Here is a 16,333-nt window from a genome sequence, read left to right as displayed (position 1 = left end):
TGGATAAGACGGAGTCTGTTTGGGCAATAATTACACTGCGTAAAAGAACTACTAGAGCCTCCCCTGAGATACTCCTTGGGGTGTGCTATAGACCGCCGGGATCTAGCCTGGATGCGGACAGAGAACTATTTAATGTTTTTAAGGAAGTAAAAACTAATAAGAGCTGTGTAATCATGGGGGACTTTAACTTCCCAGACATAGATTGGGGAACAAATGCTAGTAACAATAATAGGGCTCAGATGTTCCTAGACATGCTAGCAGATGAATTCCTTCATCAAGTAGTAGCTGAACCGACGAGGGGGGATGCCATTTTAGATTTGGTGCTGGTGAGTAGTGAGGACCTCGTTGAGGAAATGGTTGTAGGGGACAACCTTGGCTCGAGTGACCATGAGCTAATTCGGTTTAAACTAAATGGAAGGATTAACACAAATAAAACTCTGACTAAGGTTTACGATTTCAAAAAGGCCAACTTTAATAAATTAAGGCAACTACTTAGGGAAGTGCATTGGGCTAACATACTTAGAGAGCTAAAGGTAGATGAGGCGTGGGATTATTTCAAGCTGAAGTTGCATGAGCTGTCCGAGGCCTGTATCCCGAGAAAGGGGAAACGGTTAGTAGGCAGGAGAATTAGACCTAGCTGGATGAGCGGGCGTCTCAAAGGGGCGATTAAGAAAAAACAGAAAGCGTACAAAGAATGGAAGAGGGGAGAGATCGGCAAGGAAACCTACCTTATTGAGGTCAGAGCATGTAGGGATGCAGTGAGAAAGGCCAAAAGCCGTGTAGAGTTGGACCTCGCGAGGGGAATTAAATCCAATAGTAAGAGGTTTTATAGCCATATAAAAAGGAAGAAAACAAAGAAAGAGGAAGTGGGACCGCTGAAGCATGTAGATGGAGTGGAGATTAAGGATAATCTAGGCATGGCACAATATCTAAATGAATATTTTGCATCAGTCTTTAATAAGGCTAATGAAGGGCTTAGGAATAGAGGGAGCAGGACAGAGGGGAATAAAGGAGGGGCGATTGACATTACAGTATCAGAGGTGGAAGCCAAACTTGACCAGCTAAATGGGACTAAATCGGGCGGACCGGATGATCTTCATCCTAGAATACTGAAGGAGCTGGCGCGAGAAATTGCAAGCCCTTTAGCGATAATTTTTAATGAATCTGTAAACTCGGGGGTGGTACCGTTGGACTGGAAAATAGCTAATGTGGTTCCTATTTTCAAGAAGGGGGAAAAAAGTGACCCGGGTAACTACAGGCCTGTTAGTTTAACTTCTGTAGTATGCAAGGTCTTGGAAAAAATTTTGAAGGAAAAAGTGGTTAAGGAACTTGAGGTGAATGGCAATTGGGACAAATTACAACATGGGTTTACGAAAGGCAGATCGTGCCAAACCAACTTGATCTCCTTCTTTGAGAAAGTAACAGACCTAGATAAAGGAAATGCGGTGGATCTAATTTACCTCGATTTTAGTAAAGCATTTGATACTGTGCCGCACGAGGAATTATTGGTTAAATTAGAAAAGATGGGGATCGATATGAAAATCCAGAGGTGGATAAAGAACTGGTTAAAGGGGAGACTGCAGCGGGTAGTACTGAAAGGTGAACTGTCGGGTTGGAGGGAAGTCACCAGTGGGGTTCCTCAAGGTTCGGTTTTGGGTCCTATTTTATTTAATCTATTCATTACTGACCTCGGAACCGAATGTAGGAGTGGGCTGATAAAGTTTGCGGATGACACAAAGTTGGGAGGTATTGCCAATTCGGAGAAGGATCGGGATATTCTGCAGGGAGACTTGGATGACCTTGTAAATTGGAGTAACAATAATAGGATGAGATTTAATAGTGAGAAGTGTAAGGTGATGCATTTAGGGATGACTAACAAGAATTTTAGTTATAAGTTAGGGACGCATAGGTTGGAAGTGACGGAGGAGGAGAAGGACCTCGGAGTCCTGGTTGATCGCAGGATGACTATGAGTCGGCAATGTGACGTGGCTGTGAAAAAAGCTAATGCGATCTTGGGATGCGTTAGGCGAGGTATTTCTAGTAGGGACAGGGAGGTACTGCTTCCGTTATACAAGGCGCTGGTGAGACCTCATTTGGAGTACTGTGTGCAGTTCTGGTCTCCTATGTTTAAAAAGGATGAACTCAAACTGGAACGGGTACAGAGAAGGGCCACTAGGATGATCCGAGGAATGGAAAACCTTTCCTATGAAAGGAGACTCGAGGAGCTCGGTTTGTTTAGCCTAACCAAAAGAAGGCTGAGGGGGGATATGATTGCTCTCTTTAAATATATCAAAGGGATTAATACCAAGGAGGGAGAGGAATTATTTCAGCTCAGTAGTAATGTGGACACGAGAACGAATGGATATAAACTGGCCATGGGGAAGTTTAGGCTTGAAATTAGACGAAGGTTTCTAACCGTCAGAGGGGTGAAATTTTGGAACAGCCTTCCGAGGGAAACGGTGGGGGCAAAAGACCTCTCTGGTTTCAAGATTAGGCTTGATAAGTTTATGGAGGGAATGGTTTGATGGGATAACGTGATTTTAGTCAATTAGGCATTAACGTGCCATCGCGGGTAAAATGAGGGTCCGGCTGTAGAATCTTGCCTGTATGCTCGGGGTTCTACTGATCGCCATATTTGGGGTCGGGAAGGAATTTTCCTCCAGGGTAGATTGGCAGAGGCCCTGGAGGTTTTTCGCCTTCCTCCGCAGCATAGGGCAGGGGTCGCAGCCTGGAGGATTCTGTTGTGGGTGGGTCAGCTTTTGTGGCCTGCATCATGCGGGAGGTCAGACTAGATGACCATATTGGTCCCTTCTGACCTTAAAGTCTATGAGTCTATGATAACTTGTTCCAATAAGAGACATGGTGCAATACAATTTTGTTTGAACGTCCCTCTTAAATGAATCTTTGCTTCAAACAAACAGAAAAAAGCTATATCCTATTGATTTTTTGTTAAGCCACTAAATTCACCCAGGACATTGTCAGATTTTGTAGTGTTTAGTACATTTTAATTTTCCAACCAAAGCTAATCAGACTTTTCTGTTATTCTCACCAGAGAAAGGGTTTATTGTTAATTAAATAATCATTATAGCTCATCAGATTCTGGTATAACTAGAATACATAATATATAACTATAATATAATAGATCTTTTGCTAATGCCTAAATAAATCCACCAGCACAAGAGAAAATTACTTCTGTTGTTCTGACATCGTGTTAGTTTAAGCTTTGATTGAAAAGAGCAGCAGAATCAATTGCTTTGTGAACCATGTTACTGTTACCAATCTATTTCTTCAGATTTTCCTTTTCAGACATTCCTCTGAATTTGAGGTGCAGACTAGGAGATTGGATTGTCTCATGTTTCAATGCTAAACTATTGCCCCAGGAATTCTGGATTCAAAAACAATTGTAATCAGTAGGGTTTTTTTTAATGTAGTACCAGATACATTATTGTACTATTGGAGAGGAACTGAACAGTGTTTCTGGGCGTCCAGCTTTGTTTTTTTTACGGGCCTTCACTCACTTTCTACACAGTATTTATTTATACTCTACTTGCTTAGCCCTTGTGCTTGTTTTACCCGAGGAGATAGCCAGCATTGCAAAGTAAGCATACGGTAGTTCAAGAATGAGGTGAACAGGCAGAACTGTGAAGGAAATCTTGAACTAAAAATACAGTTTGTTTATAGATAATGCTGTTCCAGAGCCTCACTTCCATGACCACTGTAATTAAATATGGACTAATATATTGGCAAATGAAATGCTTCTTTAAGAAGTCATTAAGATTGAAAGTTGATATCCATGGAATCTACCCAACAGCCAGAAAATGTTTTGTAATGTCCATTGAATGATTCTTCTACCTCCAAAAATATGAAAAGGATGCAGCCACTTCACTCATATTGTTTAGTACTTGTCTTACAATAGGCCCTAGAGGCCACAATCAAAGCACCGGAACCCATTGTGCTAGGTGCTATCTCCTACTATGTGTTTGTACAGCTCTTTGCTTAAGGAACTCAATCTTACTAGACAAGATAGACACAATGGGAGAAGAAACAGAGGCACGGAGAGATGAAGTGACCGACCAAAGTTCACACATGAGGTTCTGGCTCTGCCACTGAATAGAATTTTCCAGAGTGCCAGTCTAATGCCTTATCCACTGGACCATGTCCTTCTTTACTTACTGTCAGCCCATGAAAATTGCACTAATACTCAAAAAAGCTGTATTTCTCGTTCTGATTAATATTCAAGTGTTACAATGTATAGAACATAAGAACTACCATGCTATAAAAAAACAGTAGAAAGAAATTATTGCGACTGTTGAAAGAATTGAAACTTCAGTATTTCAAATTGATGATAATTAATGAAGAAATAAAAAATATTATTTTTGTCATTTATGAGAAGGTAACATTTATTGCATCAATTCAGGAAAACACATATGTGCTTAGATCCACCTCTGTTCTGGACAGCACTTAAATCTATGCTTAAGTCATCACATCCAAGTATTTATACAGTGTATTATTTAGGAAATAAACATTCTGCATCATTCATGTTGTAAAAGATATCTTCATAAACATTAATTTACAGTAATTAGGGCCAAATTGTTGCTCACATTTACATCACCCTCACACAAACTTGAAGTTCAACTAAGGACAAAATTTGCTCCTTTCCCCTCCACCCCCCCAGCACTTTCAACATAAGAATGGCCATACTGAGTCAGACCAATACTCCATCTAGCCCAGTATCTTGTCTTCTGACAGGGGCCAATGCCAGGTGCTTCAGAGGGAATGAACAGAACAGGTAATCATCAAGTGGTCCATCCTCTGTCGCCCACTCGCAGCAAAGTGCTACATAAATTCAAATTATTAATTACTAATGTGTCTTAATAAACAGGTATGATAAAATAGAATCCTAGAAATTTAAGACTGGAAAGAATCTTCATAGATCATGTAGGCAATTATCTAGACAATCCCTGACAGGTGTTTGTCTAATCTGTTTGTGTAATCTCCATCACTGGAGATTTTTAAATCTCTTTGAGTAATTTGTTCCAGTGCTTAACTACCCTTACAGTTACGAATTTTTTCTTAATGTTGAACCAAAGTCTCTCTTGCTGCAATTTAAGCCAATTACTTCTTGTCCTGTCCTCAGTGAATATGGAAAACAATTTATCACCCTCCTCTTTATAAACCTTTTACATACTTGTATACTGTTATTGTGTCCCCGGCCCCTCAGTCTTGTCTGCTGTAGGCTAAACAAACCAAATGTGTAATATTTCCTTGTAAGTCATGTTTTCTAAACATTTTATCATTTTTGTTGCTCTCCTCTGGACTTTCTCCAATTTGTGTACATCTTTCCCAAAATGTGGTGCCCAGAACTGGATACAATATTCCAGTTAAACATCCAAGAATGATGTCTGCTTGTTTTACTACAGTATTACATTGTTGACTCATAGTTTGTGATCCACCATGACCCCCAGATCCTTTTCTGCAGTACTCCTTCCTAGGCATTCATTTCCCATTTTGTATTTGTGCAACTGATTATTCCTTCCTAAGTGTAGTACATTGCATTTGTCCTTATTGAATTGCATCCTATTTTTTTTCAGACTATTTCTCCAGTTTTTCAAGATCATTCTGAATTCTACTTCTGTCCTCTCAAAGTGCTTACAATCCTTCTCAGCTTTCTGTCATCCACAAACTTTATAGGTGTACTCTCTATGGCATCATTTAAATCATTGATGAAGATATTGCATAGAACTGGACAGAGGACAGATCCCTGCAGGACCCTACACAATATGCCCCTGTTTCAGTGGCCACTCAGTGGATCTGAGAATTCAGTATCTCCAAAAACAACTGTATGCCTCAGCTTGCCAGTTTTTCGTCAGGATCACCTCTCTGTTCAACTCACACCACTTCAATTTGCTTATAGTGAAAACAAGTCTAAGTTTATTTAACAGAGTCAAGAAACCACAAGTAGACAGAAATATTGGAAACAATTGATTACATGTAAAATAATATCATAACATGCCTCCCAGACCTTAGACTTAACTCACAAGACCATTTTCTTTACCCAAAGTCTTTGCAGCATTTTCCATCCAGGTAGGTTGTGACCCTCCTTTCATAAGACGGAACGCGCTAGCACTTCATCTCTACAGTAAAGGGTGGAAAGGTGTCTCTGGGTCCCTTTAGATATATCAGGACAGTCCTTTTTTCATAATCCCCTGTTGATTGTTCTTCCCTGTGACCCACTTTCTTACCGATCTAGCAATCCTTTAATCAGCATCTGGCTCTGTACCCAGAGAGGCTTACATTATGAGACATATAATACTAACTTGGGCAGACAAAGGGAAAGAAGCATCTTTTACCCACTGTCTGAACAGAATGTGTCCAAGACCTGTCACCTCCTGGTGACCTGCTTTTAACTCAGAGTTCTAAGAACACATTTCCCAGAGTAAATACATAACTTCTTAAATATTACTTATACATATATTTGAAATAATTATGGTGGCTGGTGTGTTACTGGATGTTGGTAGAGACCTCACATGGTCACTTTGGCTCACTATTATGTAGACTTCAGATCCAGGGGCTCCCTGTAAACCCCTGTGCACCCATTAAGCTTTCTGCCAGTTGGTTCCAAGGGGACCTTGGGTCTCAGTAAGGGCGGAAGTATCTATGCTTTGCTTGTGGGAGCACCCTCCCCTCCAAAGCCTATAACAGAACCCAAGATCTGTCTTACCATTCCTTTTTTGTCAGAACTGACCAGGAAAATATCCCTTCCCCCTGTAGGGCTGAAGACAACAACTATTATTGCTATCCATTAGTTAGAGTGGCAGAGATGTGTGCAATGGATCTAAAGGTTCCAGCTCTGTTGATGACCCATGTGGGTGCCAATATGGAGCCACAGAGTTGAATTATTCTTATTCTTTTAATTTTTTGTATGAAATTTTGGGGGTTTGTAAGAAATGAATCTTTAAAAAAAAAAAAAGTTAAGCTTGTAAAGTCAAGCCCTCACAAGCTAGGAAATGCCAGAGTTAAGGTTGCCTGTGCAGGAACCAGCAATTAGAAGCCAGGCTATTGCAAAGCTGGGGCTTCCAGGCTCCTGGCTTCAGTACTCAGCATCCCACTGAGCTGCACAGGCAACCTTAATTCTGGCATTTCATAACTTTTGAGGGCTTGACTTTAATGAACTTTAAGGTTGCAAAGATCTTTAAATATGGAAGTAGGTGCCTTAGTTGAGGAACCCAGGACTGACCATTTTGGCTTCTGTTTATAGAACTCTGGACGCATGTGAAGACAACTTTTTTTGATTGTCATTGATGTCCAGTAGTTCTCATAACCATGTCCAGGATACCCACTAAATTAATGGTTGCTTTCATTATTTTTTATGTTTTAATACAATTAATTCTCCAGGAAGTGCATTTCAAATGTTAACCTCAAACATTCACCAATGGCTGGTGAGAATTCTCACTCAGAAATGCCCTGCTTGTCATGCTTTAGCATGCAAAAGCAGTACAGAACCATTCATCCATAACATTTTAAATACTAATATCTTAGCAGTAACAATCATGTTTGTTCAATACCACCTTGCAGGTAAATATCACAAGTTCCAGAACAGCAAGCTACTTACAAAAACTATGTACTACTGCTTGAATTCACTGCACATTAGTGAATGGCAGGGCTAAAACTTAAAAATAATATATTCTAAAACACTTCTGCATTTTTAACATGAATCAGTGAGACAGAGGGGAATGGAAAGCACCCCACACACTGGATGTATTTTGAGGGAACACATGAACTACAGCTGGGATTTACATAAATATACAATTGGGGAAGTAGATGCAGAAGGAGGTGAAGTGAAATAAGTCATGTTTTAATAAAACACATAAGGCATCCATGAGAAGGCTCGCATTTGAGACAGAGGGCAAAATACTCCCTTCTGCTTAGGCAAATGTAAGGGGATCTGTGAATGGGAGGTGGCATGGAAGTGGGCAGTGCCAGCTATGCACCATGGCAACTTCTTCCCCTGACTCCATGGATGCTCTGAAAGGATTTGGTTAGGAGCAGATCCTTTGGTCTTTGCTCTTCGCCCATTGCCAGTTCTACCCTGACTAGGTGCTGAGTTGTAGTGAGCAGAGCTCCACCCTGCACAACTTTCTTTGCTAAGGTTCCTCCACGAGCTTGAAGGAGGGATCAGGGTTTCCCCTTAGGATATAATTTGAGGGCAGGAGTGAAGTTTTGCTTTTTCACAAACACATTATCTTTTTCTAAGCATGAGGATTTCCCCCACAGTTGCAAAGGAAACTCATAATGTGACCAAAGATAATCTTTATGTCAGTCAGTAAGTCAGACGCCTACTATTAACTTACATTTAATGAGTTTACAGTGGAATTTGTTAAGGGAATTACTGTGTATTGTATCCACAAATGGGTATTGTGCCTTGAAAGCTTATTTTAGGCAAATTATTTTCAGGTCACTTGTCACATTCTTAGAAAAGACAAAATACAGCTAAATAAATTATTTAAATGATGTTAAGGAGCAATAAATCTCATTGCTCCTGGCATAAGTATGATACAAAGATGGCATTTAGATGAGCTCGAAAAGAAGAATCATGTATATGAAGATACTAAGTACAAAGCCCTATGGGAATCTCTATGGAGATTTTCACAATGTGAAAGTCCGATTTCATTAGAACTCTGGAGTAGGATTGCCAAACTGGGATTTTAGTTTTGGCAAACAAGTGCCTCTAGGCTCTCTTGGAAAAGCTTGTGATGTCATTGCCCTTAACCCTTTCAGTTGTGGATGGAAAACAAGCTAGAAATCTGCCAATATGACGATGACTCAGACAGGTCCAGCACCTGTGTTTTGGTCCCACATGTAAGTCTGGTGGGTGCTGTTGTATTTAATTAATGATGATTAAACCTCAAGAGGTTTCAGGTTATAATATGGATAAGCACCCAAAAATTCAACAGTTTATCTCAACTATTTGAACCTCTGCAAAAGTAGGTAGGAATTAGGGTGACCAGACAGCAAGTGTGAAAAATCGGGACAGGGGTTGGGGGGAGGGGGGGGTAATAGGATCCTATATAAGAAAAAGACCCAAAAATCGGGACTGTCCCTATAAAATCGGGACATCTGGTCACCCTAGTAGGAATCTCGCAAAACAGGCACTCTCATGAGATTTCTGATACTTTCTGATTCAATTTCTATCTTATACCTATTACAATTATACATGAAGAATAAGTTATCTGGTGAATTTTGGCATTTTATTGCCACCTTGGCATATAAGCATCAGAGTTACTGTGGCGCAGCAATCTGTCACTTCTGCAATTCAGCTCCCTTCAAAACTTAAAGTTACGGGAGGTTTAAGCAAATGAAAAATACGTTTTAAAACTTAACGAAAATGATTTGAAACTTAACAGAAGGTTCAGTTCAGGTCTGAAATGAAAGCTAGGGTGACTGTTACTTTACCTGCTCTGGTTCACCTATCCTTGTCTTCTGTGTTATCATTACTAGAAAAGAGTCCTAAAAAGCACTATGGGTGTCAGACAGACATCAGAGCTGGACAGAAATGCTTGGCCATCACCGTAATTGACTGCTCTAGGGTTTGGGTTTGAAACACTTCAGTTTTCAAACCGATGCTGAGGATGCTACTATTTAAACTTGGCAGGAAAAAAATCAGCCCATCATTCTACTGGGGTAGATAAATGGAGTGCCATAGTGTGTGTGTGGATCTTTTGGATAAGACCGTAAAGAGGAAAAAAAGAGAGGGGGAAACAGTTTCTACCTGATGAGGTCTGATTTTCTGATTAGGGCAGTAGCATAGCCCTTGGAGCAGAGATTTGAACTCAGGTCACCCATCATAGACCTCCTGTGTGACCGGGTACAAATCACTTAGTCAATAGGTTCTCAGTCGGGAGGCACAACCCCCTGGGGTTACAACTAACTTTCTACAGAAGCATGGCAAGCCGAGCCAAACTTGAGTGAGTGGCACTGGGACTTGGTAGAGTGTAGCCAGCATGGCAGCTAGAGGATCCTGTGTAGCAGAGACCTCCAAGGATTTGAGAAAAACCAACATTTCCTGGCCTACTGCTGTTGACTCAGGAGCCACTGGCCTCTACCAGCACAGTTTGGTCCCTTCTTAGGGCCAATGGGCTGTCTACCAACTCCAAGTCACTCTTCTCACGTGCCTGCCCCTGCTTGTTGAGAGTAGTTTCACATTGGCAAATAACTCGAACCACGCATGGGTCAATGTAACAGTGTCATCCCCATATCATCTTGCTGGATTCTCCCTTCTTCCCTTCCTGTTTGCACCTCTTTACCTTTAATACTGTTGCTTAGCAGGATTGATTATCCCCCAGCCCTTGTATGTGGGAACAAAATAGGATGACCTGGGTGCAGCATGTGGTGAATTTCCCTTTGTCACAGACATAGGAGCACTCGGATCCTTTATATTATATATGGAGATATACCTATCTCATAGATCTGGAAGGAACCCTGAAAGGTCATTGAGTCCAGCCCCCTGCCTTCACTAGCAGGACCAAGTACTGATTTTTACCCCAGATCCCTAAGTGGCCCCCTCAAGGATTGAACTCACAACCCTGGGGTTTAGCAGGCCAATGCTCAAACCACTGAGCTATCCCTCCCCCCCTCCTTTGTCCTTGTCTGCATTATGCTCCCCCAGATTTACAGTCTGGACACACTCAAAGCAGTCACTGAAAATCCTGATACTTCCACAAGATCAAAATGGGGCCATATTGAAGGAACTCTTGTGCTGCTGCTGTGCATCATCACCCTTGTTTTACCTCTCACTCCCACATTCCTGTTCACCAGGAAAAATCTTTTAAAAATGACTGTTTCCCAGAAAGACAGGGTGGATGAGGTAATATCTTGTATTGGGCCAACTTCTGTTGGTCAGAGAGACAAAATTTCAAGCTTACACAGAGCACTTCTTGAGGTCGGGGAAACATACTTAGAGTGTCCACAGCTAAATACAAAGTGAAACAGATTGTTTAGCATAAGTAGTTAAAGCATCTTACCAACAGAAGTTGGTCCAATAAAAGATATTACCTCATCTTGTCTCTCTAATATCCTGGGACCGACACGACTACAACAACTCTGTTTCTCTGTTCTTTCTTATAGTAGGTTCACTCCCAGACCACAGCAAGATAACTTGTAAGATGGCTGCACAACCAATTCCAGTGCATGTCAAAGCACAGGTGTGAATACTTGATTTCACTCAAGTTTTGCATGAGCGAAGATTTGCTTGCAAAAGTGAGTGAAGACAATTTGGCTTATAATTCAGCCAATTATGACCAATTTTCTTTCTGAGTACTTGGGCCTAGTCTCAATCTATTGACAAGTAGCACAATTGTGTAGTGTGTTATATCTTCCTTTAGAAAACAAATCATGTGTATCAGATTAAACCTTAGAAAGACCATTTTGCACAAAAATCTCAGGCATGGCTTCTTGAAAATAACATGTCATTCAGAAGAATAATAGCACAAGTGTCATTTACTCTTTTATATTACATAATTGCTCATTAAAATAATTTTCTCTATTTTTGGAATCTCTTGTATATATTTAGTTTTAATAAGAATTTATTAGTAAATTACTGGCCTGGAGGTGCCTTGCTCCTGCCTTCAGTGAGCTGCAATGTTTTTGTTTAACAACTGTCTTTTAGACATGAAGAAAAGTATCTTATTAAGGGGGTTGTAACTTTCCCATCGAAATATAAATGAGGATAAGAATTAACGCAGATGAGCCACTTTTAGACGAACTTTCATTCACAGCAAGTGTCCTAATGATTCTGCTAAGCCCCTCATCGCTTTGTTTCTCCATCATCCAAGCCACCCTGTGTGTATTTTAACTGGCTTTTATATTTTATTTTGTTTTGAAGTGCAAAATGACCTTCTTCATGCAAAATGACCTTCTTCATGCACACACACACACCCGGTAAGGCCAAGTTCTGGTGTCCTTATTCATAATGAACTACAAGTGGCCCCATTGGCTTCAATTTTTCAAAGGGTCTAAGTGACTTAGGAGCTGGTGGCAGTGTTTTAAATGTCTTTAGGTCCTTAAATATGCAGATAGGTGCCTAGTGGCATTTTCAAAAATGCCTAGAGCAGTGGTTCTCAAACTTTTGTATTGGTGACCCCTTTCACACAGCAAATTTATGCGTGTGACCTCCCCATTATAAATTAAAAACACTTTAAAAATATTTAACACTATTATAAATGCTGGAGGCAAAGTGGAATCCCACCTATACCCCAATGACTTTCATTGAGACAGGCATTTATGAGCCTAAGTTGTTTTTGACAATGGGACGTGGCTGTCTAAATCACCTTGGCCTTGCAACGCTGAGTGGCTATGCCAAAATGCCTACGTCACTTCTGAAAATGGGATTGAGACTTCTAAGTCACTCAGGCACTTTTGAAAACTTTACCCTAAAAATGGAGAAAACAGTTGAAAACGAAGCAAACAACCAGCTCTTAATCATTCCTTTTCTGTATGATCATGCCTATAAGCCTACTACGCTGTGAAATTCTGCCTTTGGCATCACTGTAATCCAGTTCTGGTTCATTTATTTTTACATCAATAGCATTTATTTTTAATTCAGACTAAACATGCAAAGGTACTAACCTACCCACTGTGAACACCTGCTGCCAGTTCTTTATTTGTTGGTGGGTAGTAGGGTTCTGCAGAGAACTAAGGAAATTATCCTCTCTATGCTATCTGTTCCCTGGCTTTAAATTATTTATTTATTATTGCTCTAGGGTCATAGGCATGCCTGGTGGTTTGCAGATGTATTTATAAAGACAGGCCCTTGGCCCAGGGAGCTTAACTTCACAGCCAGGGATCTTACTGCTCCTCTCACCTCCATCTACTTCTGTTTGTTTCATTCTGCAGCTGAGACATTTCTGTGATTTCCATGCTTTTAGGAATTTCACAATGAAATCATTGCCCTTTTCTCACTTCTGGATAAATGTAGCCATTTTTCTTCCATAACCCTGTCCTCCACTTTTCTTGTGAAAACAAATGGTACTTGCTATATATGTTAAAACCCCTTGTCCAAATCTAACTTCTTATCATTCTCATTTGAGTCCTTAATCACTCCTTAAACCCAGCTATTTGGGCTCTGTGAGTGAAATGGGGGAGATTAGGAACATGGAATCCAGTTTAAAGGTGCAGGTGGCCTTTATGCCTCTTGTATTTTGTTCTTGAGTTTTTTGCACCTGTCTATGTAGGGGCACGTGCAGAGACCACTTCTGCTGTGTGGTGTTCCATCTGCAACCCGTTGTCCCCCATCCAATATTTGCAACAAAGCGTTAGCTGACTAAGAAGGTCTCATGCTCACCTTCCACACTGGGATGAATTTCACCTTTCTACATACCTAAAATATCCACTGAAGTCAATTGGCATTTTGGGTGCAGAAAGACTGCAGTATTCAGCTTGTGTTATGTGAGAATAACCAATAAGAGGATGCTACCCGTGACTGCAAATGACCAGTTTTAATTAGCTAATGTTGCAACTGGAATTGAAATAGGTTGCTGTGGCACAAATCAGCTGGTTAGAGAGATCATACTTTATCCGGAGGATCTGCATGGCTGGTAAGGTGTTTGTAAACTTCTTGGTATTTCTTCCATCATTGCACTTCATTAACAGTTCTGAAAATATTGCCTAAATCACGTATTTTTGTGATATTTTAAACCTTGCTGCTGCCGTTTCATTATGCTCACGGATCTGCTAAGTTAGGCTTCTATGTTATATATACTGCATAACTCGTATAATATGACCTTTATATGAAAAGTCCATTTCATTTTATTAATGTTGCAAACAAAAGTACATCTATATTCTTTTTAATTATAGCTACTTTAAGGCTTGGCCTTGCATTTGAAAGGATTTATTTTGTATTTAGGCTGTAATTAGTATGTTAGTAGTTTTTGTAAGTATTTTTTAAGTGCTATACTGGTGTAGTATGAAACAAATTATAGTCTCATTACTCAAATAATTATTATTCATCCCCTAGCAGTGCTTTCTAATGACATTTTAATATAAATTTTGGGCTTGTATTTTGGTTATTGAATGATGTGCACATACTTGAGTTAGATCTCAAGTTACAATAACATTTTCTAAGATTAAAAAATAAGTTAGCATTCTAAAATTATACAGGCTTTTGGAATTTGTTTAATGCTCTCAGTTCACCTGTAATATGTGTAGTTCACATTAGAATTACATGATTATTAGTGTCAAGTATCAGGGGGTAGCCGTGTTAGTCTGTATCTACAAAAACAACAAGGAGTCTGGTGGCACCTTAAAGACTAACAGATTTATTTGGGCATAAGCTTTCGTGAGTAAAAACCTCACTTCTTTGGATGCATGATTATTAGTATACAACAACCCATTTCCAGTTGAAAAAAGTTGGTGTTTTTGCAGAGAGCCTGCATAGCTTAGAAACTCGGCTATCTTACTGGTAGAACAGAAACAATTCTCACTGTTTAAAAACAATGAATGAAACACAGTATGAAAATTATGATAATATATTTACAATTCTTCTATGGTTTATTGCTCAGAATCTGTACATATTCCAAATAAAGCAGACTAGGATAATCTAACTAATAAATCTTAATTTATCCAGTGTCTGAATTTACTCCTTTCTAGGGCTTGTCTACAGGGCAATTTCTGTGTGGCAAGCCAAGGTGTGAATCTGCAGCACACCAGCTTGCCATGCAGTAATTCACTGTGCAGATGCTGCTACAGCACAATGAAAGTCCTAGAGTACACAGAATACTACTGCTTGTGCTATAACAGTGTCCACACGGGATCTTACTTCACAGCACGCTGGTGCGCTGAAGAGTCACACCCTGGTTTGCTGCATAGTAACTCACAGTATAACCAAACTCTGCATTAAAAAGGAAATAAATAACTCCTTCCTTAAATTCAAATCCTCCTGCTCACTCACCTTCTACACTGGGGCCATAATAGTCAGAATAGTTCTCTAGTGTATTTCATATTATAGCAGGTATCTATTTTTTCTCTATAACATACAATTTATTCTTTGTCAACTCATTCCACTGTTGGCTTTGAGCCTTTTAATATGTTTTCATGAAGTACAAAGCCAAGCTACCCTGAACTCAAGTATTGTCAGTGATCCCCATTTTCTCTGTCAAACGACTGTCTACTAAGAGCTTAATTTTCAGTAGGCACCTCCCTGTATCTGGCCTATGTTGTTCCTGTAAACGTTTATGCCCCCTGATGCTCTTCCCGGGGCAGGGAGGCTGCAGACTACCACCTACATAAATTTGTACCTGATCAGCAAGTTGTTGGTAGGACATTCATTACAGATAAAATCACAGAAGATTAGGGTTGGAAGAGACCTCAGGAGCTCATCTAGTCCAACCCCCTGCTCAAAGCAGGACCAACCCCAACTAAATCATTCCAGTCAGCGCTTTGTCAAACCGGGCCTTAAAAACCTCTAAGGATGGAGATTCCACCACCTCCCTAGGTAACCCATTCCAGTGCTTCACCACCCTCCTAGTGAAATAGTTTTTCCTAATATCCAAACTAGACCTCCCCCACTGCAACTTGAGACCATTACTCCTTGTTCTGTCATCTGCTACCACTGAGAACAGCCAAGCTCCATCCTCTTTGGAACCATCCTTCAGGTAGTTGAAGACTGCTATCAAATCCCCCCTCACTCTTCTCTTCTGAAGACTAAATAAGCCAAGTTCCCTCAGCCTCTCCTCATAAATTATGGGCCCCAGCTCCCTAATCATTTTTGTTGCCCTCCATTGGACTCTCTCCAATTTGTCCACATCCTTTCTCTAGTGGGGGACCCAAAACTGGATGCAATACTCCAGATGTGGCCTCACCAGTGCCGAATAGAGGGGAATAATCACTTCCCTCGATCTGCTGGCAATGCTCCTACTAATGCAGCCCAATAAGCTGTTAGCCTTCTTGGCAACAAGGGCACACTGTTGATTCATATCCAGCTTCTCATCCACTGTAATCCCCAGGTCCTTTTCTGCAGAACTGCTGCGTAGCCGGTCAGTCCCCAGCCTGTAGCAGTGCATGGGATTCTTCCGTCCTAAGTGCAGGACTCTGCACTTGTCCTTGTTGAACCTCATCAGATTTCTTTTGGCCTAATCCTCCAATTTGTCTAAGGTCACTCTGGACCCTATCCCTACCCTCTAGCATATCTACCTCTCTCCCCAGCTTAGTGTCATCCGCGGGTGCAATCCATCCCATCATCCAGATAATTAATGAAGATGTTGAACAAAACTGGCCCCAGGACCGACCCCTGGGGCACTCCACTTGATACCGGCTACCAACTAGACATCGAGTCATTGAT

The sequence above is a fragment of the Emys orbicularis genome, chromosome 6, assembly GCF_028017835.1.
Source record: "Emys orbicularis isolate rEmyOrb1 chromosome 6, rEmyOrb1.hap1, whole genome shotgun sequence".
In the NCBI taxonomy this organism is placed as follows: domain Eukaryota; kingdom Metazoa; phylum Chordata; order Testudines; family Emydidae; genus Emys; species Emys orbicularis.
Note: the sequence above shows the minus strand (reverse complement) of the source record.